We start from the raw sequence: 10,059 nt of genomic DNA on the forward strand, positions 1-10,059 counted from the left end.
CGGAAATGAGACTTTCCTTTCCTTTGTTGACATATTTCCTAGTGAAACTGAAAGTCTGGGTGGGACAAATGCGGTATTTAAGGGCTCATGTTTTTTTTTTTTTTTTTTTTATCAATCTCGTTGTCTAACCCAACACTATTTTCATACAAGTTTGGCTCATAATGTACATAAAATGTGACCCTGGAGCACAAAACCAGTCTTAAGTAGAACCGGTATATTTGTAGCAATAGATGAAAATGCATTGTATGGGTCAAAATTATAAATTTTTCTTTTATGCCAAAAATCATTAGAATATTAAGATCATGTTCCATGATGATATTTTGTAGATTTCCTACCATAAATATATCTTTTGACTAGTAACATGCATTGCTAAGAACTTTATTTGGACAATTTTAAAGGCAATTTTCTCAATATTTAGATTTTTTGCACCCTCAGATTCTAGGTTTTCAAATAGTTGTATCTCAACCAAATACTGTCCTATCCTAACACACATACATCAATGGAAAGCTTATTTATTGAGCAGAAGCCGTATAAAGCTCAGTTTCAAAACTGACCCTTATGACTGTTTTTGTGCTCCAGGGTCACAAACCAAACAACCTGCAAACGTTTGTTACTTCTGTTAAACACAAAAGAAGATATTCTGAAGAATGTTGGGAACCAAACAGCTGGTAGCCATTGAGCTCGATAGTATGAACAAAAAAATACTATGGAAGTTAATGCCTACCAGCAACTGTTTGTTTAGTTTTTGGCTGAGCAATCCCTGGATCTTTGGGATGCTCCATGCCATGGTTCTCTGTGATTTTGTATTTGCTCTGAAATGTGTTACTGCTGACACTAACTTCTACTGGGTTTGATTTCACCCTCATGAATGTTTTAAAAATGTATTTCCACTTTAAGTCAAGTGCACACTACAAAACCGAAGCACTTCATGTTTTTAAAGTAACACTTTATTTTAGTAGTCCGCTTTAGACATTCTACTAACTGTAAGTATTTTTGCAACTCCATGTCAACTAGCTCTCATTAGACTGTCTGCTTAATATCTGCCAACACTGTATTGTGATGATCCTCAACAGACGTTCTACTGACTATAAATAACTGTGCAAATACATGTTAACCTATTCTACTAACCCTAACCAAACAGTCTGCTAATACTCCAATGAGTTAGTTGATGTGTGGTTGCAAAGTTACTCATAGTGTGTAGAATGTCTGAAGTGGACTATCAAAATAAAGTCTGTTCTCAGTTTGTGAGAATGCAACAAAAATCCCTAGAAATGATCATTTCTAATGCAATGTGGAAACTTTTTTCATTGGCTAGATACTTGTGTAAAATATCAAGACTTAAAAGTTCAATTCCTCTGTGTATTTAAACCCCTGAGAGCAGAAATGAGCCAATAAAACGGCGAGAGCGTGAAGCAGCGCCAGCGGAGGGTGAGGCCGTGGGAAGACAGAGCCAAAAAAACCCTGCTGCCCACGCCTCCTCAAACGCCATCGCATCCCTCATTTTTGGCTTCTATTTTACTGTTTTGTGCAAATCAGTGTAAAAGCAAATGCCAAACCTTCCTGCGTTCTGAGAAGAACAAACCAGGGTGGAAATGGCCTTTCAATTTCTGTGTTATAGCCCAGTTGCACAGTATGCAGTAGTTCATGGTGCTTGCAACACTAAAGTCATGGGTTCGATTCCTAGTGAATGCATGAACTGATCTAATGCATACCTCAATGCAATGCAAGTGACTTTGAAAATAAAACATCCTCTGCCTAATGCATTAATGTAAGTGGCGCTTGCAACACTAATATCATGGGTTTGATTCCCAGTGAATGCATGAACTGATCTAATACCTTAAATGCAATTCAAGTCACTTTGGATAAAAGCATCTGCCAAATACATTCATGTAAATGGCGCTTGCAACACTAAAGTCATGGGTTCGATTCCCAGTGAATGCTTGAACTGATCTAATGCATACCTCAATGCAACCCAAGTCACTTTAAAAAAAAAAACATCTGCCAAATGCATTAATGTAAATGGCTTGAACAGTAGATCATGGCGCTTGCAACACTAAAGTCATGGGTTTGATTCCTAGTGAATGCATGTATTGATCTAATGCATACCTTAAATGCAATGCAAGTGACTTTGGATAAAAGCATCTGCCAAATGCATTAATGTAAGTGGCGCTTGCAACACTAAAGTCATGGGTTCGATTCCCAGTGAATGCATGAACTGATCTAATGCATACCTCAATGCAACCCAAGTCACTTAAAAAAAAAAACATCTGCCAAATGCATTAATGTAAATGCATGCATTGATCTAATGCATACCTTAAATGCAATGCAAGTGACTTTGGATAAAAGCATCTGCCAAATGCATTAATGTAAGTGGTACTTGCAACACTAAAGTCATGGGTTCGATTCCCAGTGAATGCGTAAACTGATCTAATGCATCCTTAAATGCAATGCAAGTCACTTTGGATAAAAGCATCTGCTAAATGCATTAATGTAAGTGGTACTTGCAACACTAAAGTCATGGGTTCGATTCCCAGTGAATGCATGAACTGATCTAATGCATACCTCATTGCAATGCAAGTCACTTTGAAAAAAAAAACATCTGCCTAATGCATTTATGTAAATGGCTTGAACAGTAGATCATGGCGGTTGCAACACTAAAGTCATGGGTTCGAGTCCTAGTGAATGCATGAACTGATCTAATGCATTCCTTAAATGCAATGCAAGTCACTTTGGATAAAAGCATCTGCCAAATACATTCATGTAAATGGCACTTGCAACACTAAAGTCATGGGTTCGATTCCCAGTGAATGCATGAACTGATCTAATGCATACCTCAATGCAATGCAAGTCACTTTGAAAAAAAACAACCTCTGCCTAATGCATTAATGTAAGTGGTGCTTGCAACACTAATATCATGGGTTTGATTCCCAGTGAATGCATGAACTGATCTAATACCTTAAATGCAGTTCAAGTCACTTTGGATAAAAGCATCTGCCAAATACATTCATGTAAATGGCACTTGCAACACTAAAGTCATGGGTTCGATTCCCAGTGAATGCATGAACTGATCTAATGCATACCTCATTGCAATGCAAGTCACTTTGAAATAAAAAAAAACATCTGCCAAATGCATAAATGTAAATGGCTTGAACAGTAAATCATGACGCTTGCAACACTAAAGTCATGGGTTCGATTCCCAGTGAATGCATGAACTGATCTAATGCATACCTCAATGCAACCCAAGTCACTTAAAAAAAAAACATCTGCCAAATGCATTAATGTAAATGGCTTGAACAGTAGATCATGGCGCTTGCAACACTAAAGTCATGGGTTTGATTCCTAGTGAATGCGTGCATTGATCTAATGCATACCTTAAATGCAATGCAAGTGACTTTGGATAAAAGCATCTGCCAAATGCATTAATGTAAGTGGTACTTGCAACACTAAAGTCATGGGTTCGATTCCCAGTGAATGCATGAACTGATCTAATGCATACCTCATTGCAATGCAAGTCACTTTGAAAAAAAAAACATCTGCCTAATGCATTAATGTAAATGGCTTGAACAGTAGATCATGGCGGTTGCAACACTAAAGTCATGGGTTCGATTCCTAGTGAATGCATGAACTGATCTAATGCATTCCTTTAATGCAATGCAAGTCACTTTGGATAAAAGCATCTGCCAAATGCATTAATGTAAGTGGTACTTGCAACACTAAAGTCATGGTTTCGATTCCCAGTGAATGCATGAACTGATCTAATGCATTCCTTAAATGCAGTGCAAGTCACTTTGGATAAAAGCATCTGCCAAATGCATTAATGTAAGTGGTACTTGCAACACTAAAGTCATGGTTTCGATTCCCAGTGAATGCATGAACTGATCTAATGCATTCCTTAAATGCAGTGCAAGTCACTTTGGATAAAAGCATCTGCCAAATGCATTAATGTAAATGGCTTGAACAGTAGATCATGGCACTTGCAACACTAAAGTCATGGGTTCGATTCCCAGTGAATGCATGAACTGATCTAATGCATTCCTTAAATGCAATGCAAGTCACTTTGGATAAAAGCATCTGCCAAATGCATTAATGTAAATGGCTTGAACAGTAGATCATGGCACTTGCAACACTAAAGTCATGGGTTCGATTCCCAGTGAATGCATGAACTGATCTAATGCATACCTTAAATGCAATGCAAGTCACTTTGGATAAAAGCATCTGCCAAATGCATTAATGTAAGTGGTACTTGCAACACTAAAGTCATGGTTTCGATTCCCAGTGAATGCATGAACTGATCTAATGCATTCCTTAAATGCAGTGCAAGTCACTTTGGATAAAAGCATCTGCCAAATGCATTAATGTAAATGGCTTGAACAGTAGATCATGGCACTTGCAATACTAAAGTCATGGGTTCGATTCCCAGTGAATGCATGAACTGATCTAATGCATACCTTAAATGCAATGCAAGTCACTTTGGATAAAAGCATCTGCCAAATGCATTAATGTAAATAGCTTGAACAGTAGATCATGGCACTTGCAACACTAAAGTCATGGGTTCGATTCCCAGTGAATGCATGAACTGATCTAATGCATTCCTTAAATGCAATGCAAGTCACTTTGGATAAAAGCATCTGCCAAATGCATTAATGTAAATGGCTTGAACAGTAGATCATGGCGCTTGCAACAGCAAGGTAATGCATTTAATCTCCAGGGAATGTGTGAACAGACAAAATATTCCTTAAATTCAAAGGATAAAAGCAAATATGCAAAAATGCAAATGTGTGTGAACCGACACAACACAAAACACAAGCTGTGAGTGTTTGTAGTGTGCACTTGGCCAGTTGAAACTGTAAGGTCGTGATCTATTATACAAATGCTGCTCACACCGACAGACGTCTGAACAGTTCATGGTTTTACAGCAGAAAGTTAGTGCAAAAACAATTTCAAGCTCGTTCAAGAGTGTCTGCAGCAAAAAAATACCCTAGAAATGTAAAACGTGGGAGGAAAATGTTCAGTAACGAATTCCTCTTTTATTTGTGATGTGTAAAATCTCATTATTGTGTTCTATGCATATCTGGTTGGGAGTTTAGTGCCTGTTTCTGTCAGATGACGTACAGTAGTTCAGATTGTTTTTGAATGCAAAGCCAAGATGGAGTGGTGTTTGATTGCAAATAAATAAATATGGTGTGTTTTTATATGGTTAGAAACAATGTGCCCTCATAAACATGTAAAATAAACTAATTTCAGATCTCACAGGGATTTGACTGTCTGTCCTGTGAACATTTGCTGTTTTTTCCAGCATGTTTGGGGTTAAAGATCCCTGGATCAGAGATCATGTCGTATACCTGTCGTGTAGTTTTACACACTGCTGTAACAGCAACACATCTGATTGTTGAGATACAGTATTGTTGTTTATGTGATTCAGGTGGTCTGAACTGAGAAATTACATTTTACAGGAATTCAGATCAAATGTAGAATCACACCCCCCTCTAGTGGTCATAATAAAAACAGACCGCAAGAATAAAAATATATAAATATATTAATATATAATATATGTATATGAAGAGTTCATTTGCAAAAATGTAACAATTTTCAAAAATCTTAGTGCATTACAATTCATTTTAATCAATCTGCAGTTAGCGTATTTTGATTAAGTAAAAAAAAAAAATACAGCTAACACAATTAAGCACAATAAAAACAACAAAAAACATGAATTTTTAAAAAATAAAAAAACTGAGTTATCTGTTTTTGCAAATAAACTCTTTATTTATAAATAATAAAAATTACATTAAAACCATTATTAATTTTGTGGTCTGAAAGTGTAAGATTGTTTAACACACTTTCTGGAACACTTTGGTTCACTGTTTCTTATATTGAGAACTATAGCCCTGAGAGTGATAAATTATTATTATTATTATTATTAAACTGCTGTACAAAGTGATATGAGTTTTGTCTATACTGAGATGTTTGATCAATAAATCCAACTGTGTTTTTGTGGTTATGTTTTGTATGAGGTGCTAAATATTTCATTTCATACATTTATCTACTGCTGCTTTTTCTTTTCTTTGATCCTTTCAGTTTTACACAGACTGATCTACTTTTAACAGTATTAACACACACAAATACAATAAAAAATAATTTTAAAAAATCAGTCATTGGAGTTTTGAATGATTCAGAAAAATGTTATGTTTGAATGTTTTGAACAAAGATACTTTTATAAATTTGTGCATCAAAATAAACTAGATAAAAAAGGTTTTAAGCAGCAGATTAGATGATTAGCATGTTGCTAGCATGATTAGAATGTAGTTAGCATGATTCCAACATTTTTCTAACATGTTTAGTATGTTTCTAGCATGTTTGATCATTATTATGTTATGTTTCTAACCTAACACGTTGCTAACATGATTAGCAAGATTCTAGCATGTTTCTAACATGTTTAGCAATTTGCTAGCATGTTTCTATCATAATTAACATTTTACTTGCATTATTAACATGTCATTAGCAAGTTGCTAGCATGTTTCTAGCATGATTAGCATGTTATTAGCATGCCTCCTACAAGATTAGCAAGTTGCTAGCATTATTAGCAATTTGCTAACATGTTTCTAGGTTGACTATCAAGTTGCTAGCATGTTTTAACATGTTTCTAGCATGATTAGCAAGTTGCTAGCATGTTTCTAACCTGACTAACATGTTGCTAACATGATTAGCAAGATTATAGCATGTTTCTAACATGTTTAGTAATTTGCTAGCATGTTTCCGGCATGACTAGCAAGTTGTTAACATGTTTCACGCATGAGTAGCATGTTATTTACATGTCATTAGCATGATTAGCATGTTACTAGCATACTATTAGTATGACTGACAAGTTACTAGCATGTTTTTAACATGATTACCAAGTTACTAGCATGACATTAGCATGACTGACAATTAGCTAACATGTTTCTAGCATGATTACCACATTATTTACAAGTCATTAGCATGACAAATTACTAGCTTGTTTCTAAGTGATTAATAAGTTTCTAACATGTTTTAATCATGATTAACATGTTATTTACATGTCATTAGCATGACTGAAAAGTTACTAGCATGTTTCCAGCATGATTAGCAAGTTACTAGCATGACATTAGCATGACTGACAATTTGCTAACATGTTTCTAGCATGATTAGCAAGTTTCTAGCATTTTTCTAACATGATTAGCAAGTTGCTAGCATGTTTCCAGCATGATTAGCATGTTATTTACATGTCATTAGCATGACTGACAAGTTACTTGCATGATTTAGCATGATTAGCAAGTTACTAGCATGACATTAGCATGACTGACAATTTGCTAACATGTTTCTAGCATGATTAGCACGTTATTTACATGTCATTAGCATGACTGAAAAGTTACTAGCATGTTTCCAGCATGATTAGCAAGTTACTAGCATGACATTAGCATGACTGACAATTTGCTAACATGTTTCTAGCATGATTAGCAAGTTTCTAGCATTTTTCTAACATGATTAGCAAGTTGCTAGCATGTTTCCAGCATGATTAGCATGTTATTTACATGTCAATAGCATGACTGACAAGTTACTTGCATGATTTAGCATGATTAGCAAGTTACTAGCATGACATTAGCATGACTGACAATTTGCTAACATGTTTCTAGCATGATTAGCACGTTATTTACATGTCATTAGCATGGCAAGTTACTAGCATGTTTCTACTATGGTTATCAAGCTACTAGCATGTTGCATAGCATGATTAACATGTCACTAGCATGTTTATCAAGTTACTAGCATGACTGTAGTTGTTAGGCTAGGCTAGATAGTTAAATAGATTAGAAATATTAGATCGAATGGAAGTTTGAATGGATTAGAAATAGTTCGTAGAAGGGATTCTGGGAGTTTATTTTGAATTTTGACAGTTGGAGTTTGAATAGTGTTGGCTTTTTCAAGCCAACCTAAAGATAAATGTGCAGGATGTGCTCCAATAATGATAAAATTAAGTGATAATACTTAAAGTTTATTTTAAATATTAAATCACTATAAATCAACATGGAAGCATTAAACATTTTTGAATTCATACAAACCTGACAAAAAATATAAAGATATAAAAGTTTGTCATATTTCGCTTGTCTATTATGGGTGACAGCGCCTCCAGCGCGTTCTGAGTGTAATGATGTAAGTGTCCACTGGGTGCCGCTGTCGCCGCAGGAATCGCGCGCTCAGGTGACGCACAGCACAGGTGTCGAATTAAAACCTGCTGGCGGGAAAGAACACACACACAGACACGCAAGGTCATGTCGGAGGCTTGAATATGCAGCAGTGATTCACGAGTGAGTATGAAATTACACAAACACACAATTAACACCATCGTCTGCTGCTGTCGCGCGGTTTTTTAACGGAAACTCAGTTTTACAGACAGTTCATCTCTATTCCAGCGCCTTTTCAGTCAAGTTTGAGCAGAGTAACCGCATCTATCGATTTGTTTGTAACGTTACTATTACTGATAGTCAGTCAGGTTTAATATCACAGTCGATGTTTTTTTTTAAGGAAACAGACTAAAATGAAGAGATTTGAATTAGTGAATTTGCTTTAGCTTCACATGGAGGTCTACACGAGTGAGTTTAACTCTGTTTTCTTGTGTTATTTGTGAGGATTTCAAGCCTGATTTCTGTTATAATCAGTTGTCTTCACTGCTGTGTGCTGCAAAGGTCACACTAATAACAGTAATAATCGAAATAAATGAAGGATATTGTGCTTAGTAGAGAATAATGACTATTTGCCGCAGAGCTGGATGGATTACTTATAAATTGTAACGTAGTCCGTTACTGATTACAAATTGCATGAAACTGTAGTTAGTAACGTAATCTAGATTAGTCATTTTAGTGTGTGTTTACATTACTTTGCCTTTATGTGAATGATGTGTGTATATACACTAGCGTTCAAAAGTTTGGGGTCAGTAAGACTTGTAATAGTCTTTAAAGAAGTCTCTTCTGCTCATCAAGGCTGCATTTATTTGATTAAAAATACAGAAAAAAACAGTAATATTGCTAAATGTTTTTACAATATAAAGTAATGTTTTTTATTTTAACATACTTTAAAATAGAATTTATTCCTGTGATGAAAAGCTGAATTTTTGTCAGCTGTTACTCCAGTCTTCAGTGTCACATGATCCTTCAGAAATCATTCTAATATACTGATTTATTATTAGAATGATCAATGTTGGATAATATCAACAGTTGTGCTGGCAAATATTTTTTGGAACCTGTTTTTTTTTTTTTTCCCAGGATTCTTTCATGAATAACAAGTTTAAAAAGTACAGTGTTTATTCAAAATATTATTTTTTTATAACAACGTAAATTATTTATTATTAACTTTTAATAAACTTTTAATTATTAACTTAATACATCCTTGGTGAATAAAAGTATTAATTTCTTTAAAAAATTATATTGGATAGAAGTGCAGCATTTGAAAATTCTTTCATTTTTTGCACTAAATGACCGAGATGAGGAATAATTGGTCTGCAGTATGTAAATTCCAGTTAAAATGTCTAAACATTTTTAAAATAAGACAACTGTGCAAACATCAGAGAATGCATAAATCTTTTGTATTATCTTGAGTTTTTTTGTAGATACTCTGCCAAGCAGTGTCACTTATTTTCTAACCATTTGTTTATTATTTAAACATACAGAAAAGGATTTAACCGATTTGCATTTTTTTAAAATTCATAAATGATTTCAATTTATAAATGATATTTATCCCAGCGTTATTATAGTTAGTCTACAACTAAAGCCTTAAACATTTCTTACTTGAAATAAATAAATACTAACTTAAAATAAAATACAAAAACTATTTCAGCTGCTTTCCAAGGCAGTTTTTCACATTTTCATTTAATTTATCTTGATGTATACAAACACACTACCAGTCAAAAGTTTTGGGGCGGTAAGATGTTTAATGTGTGGTTTTTATGTTTTTTATTTTATTTTATTTTTTTAAGTGTCTTCTGCTCATCAAGACTGCATTTATTTGATCCAAAGTACAGCAAAAACAGTAAAATTCTGAAATATTTGTACT

The sequence above is a fragment of the Garra rufa genome, chromosome 22 (genome assembly GCF_049309525.1).
Source record: "Garra rufa chromosome 22, GarRuf1.0, whole genome shotgun sequence".
NCBI lineage: Eukaryota > Metazoa > Chordata > Actinopteri > Cypriniformes > Cyprinidae > Garra > Garra rufa.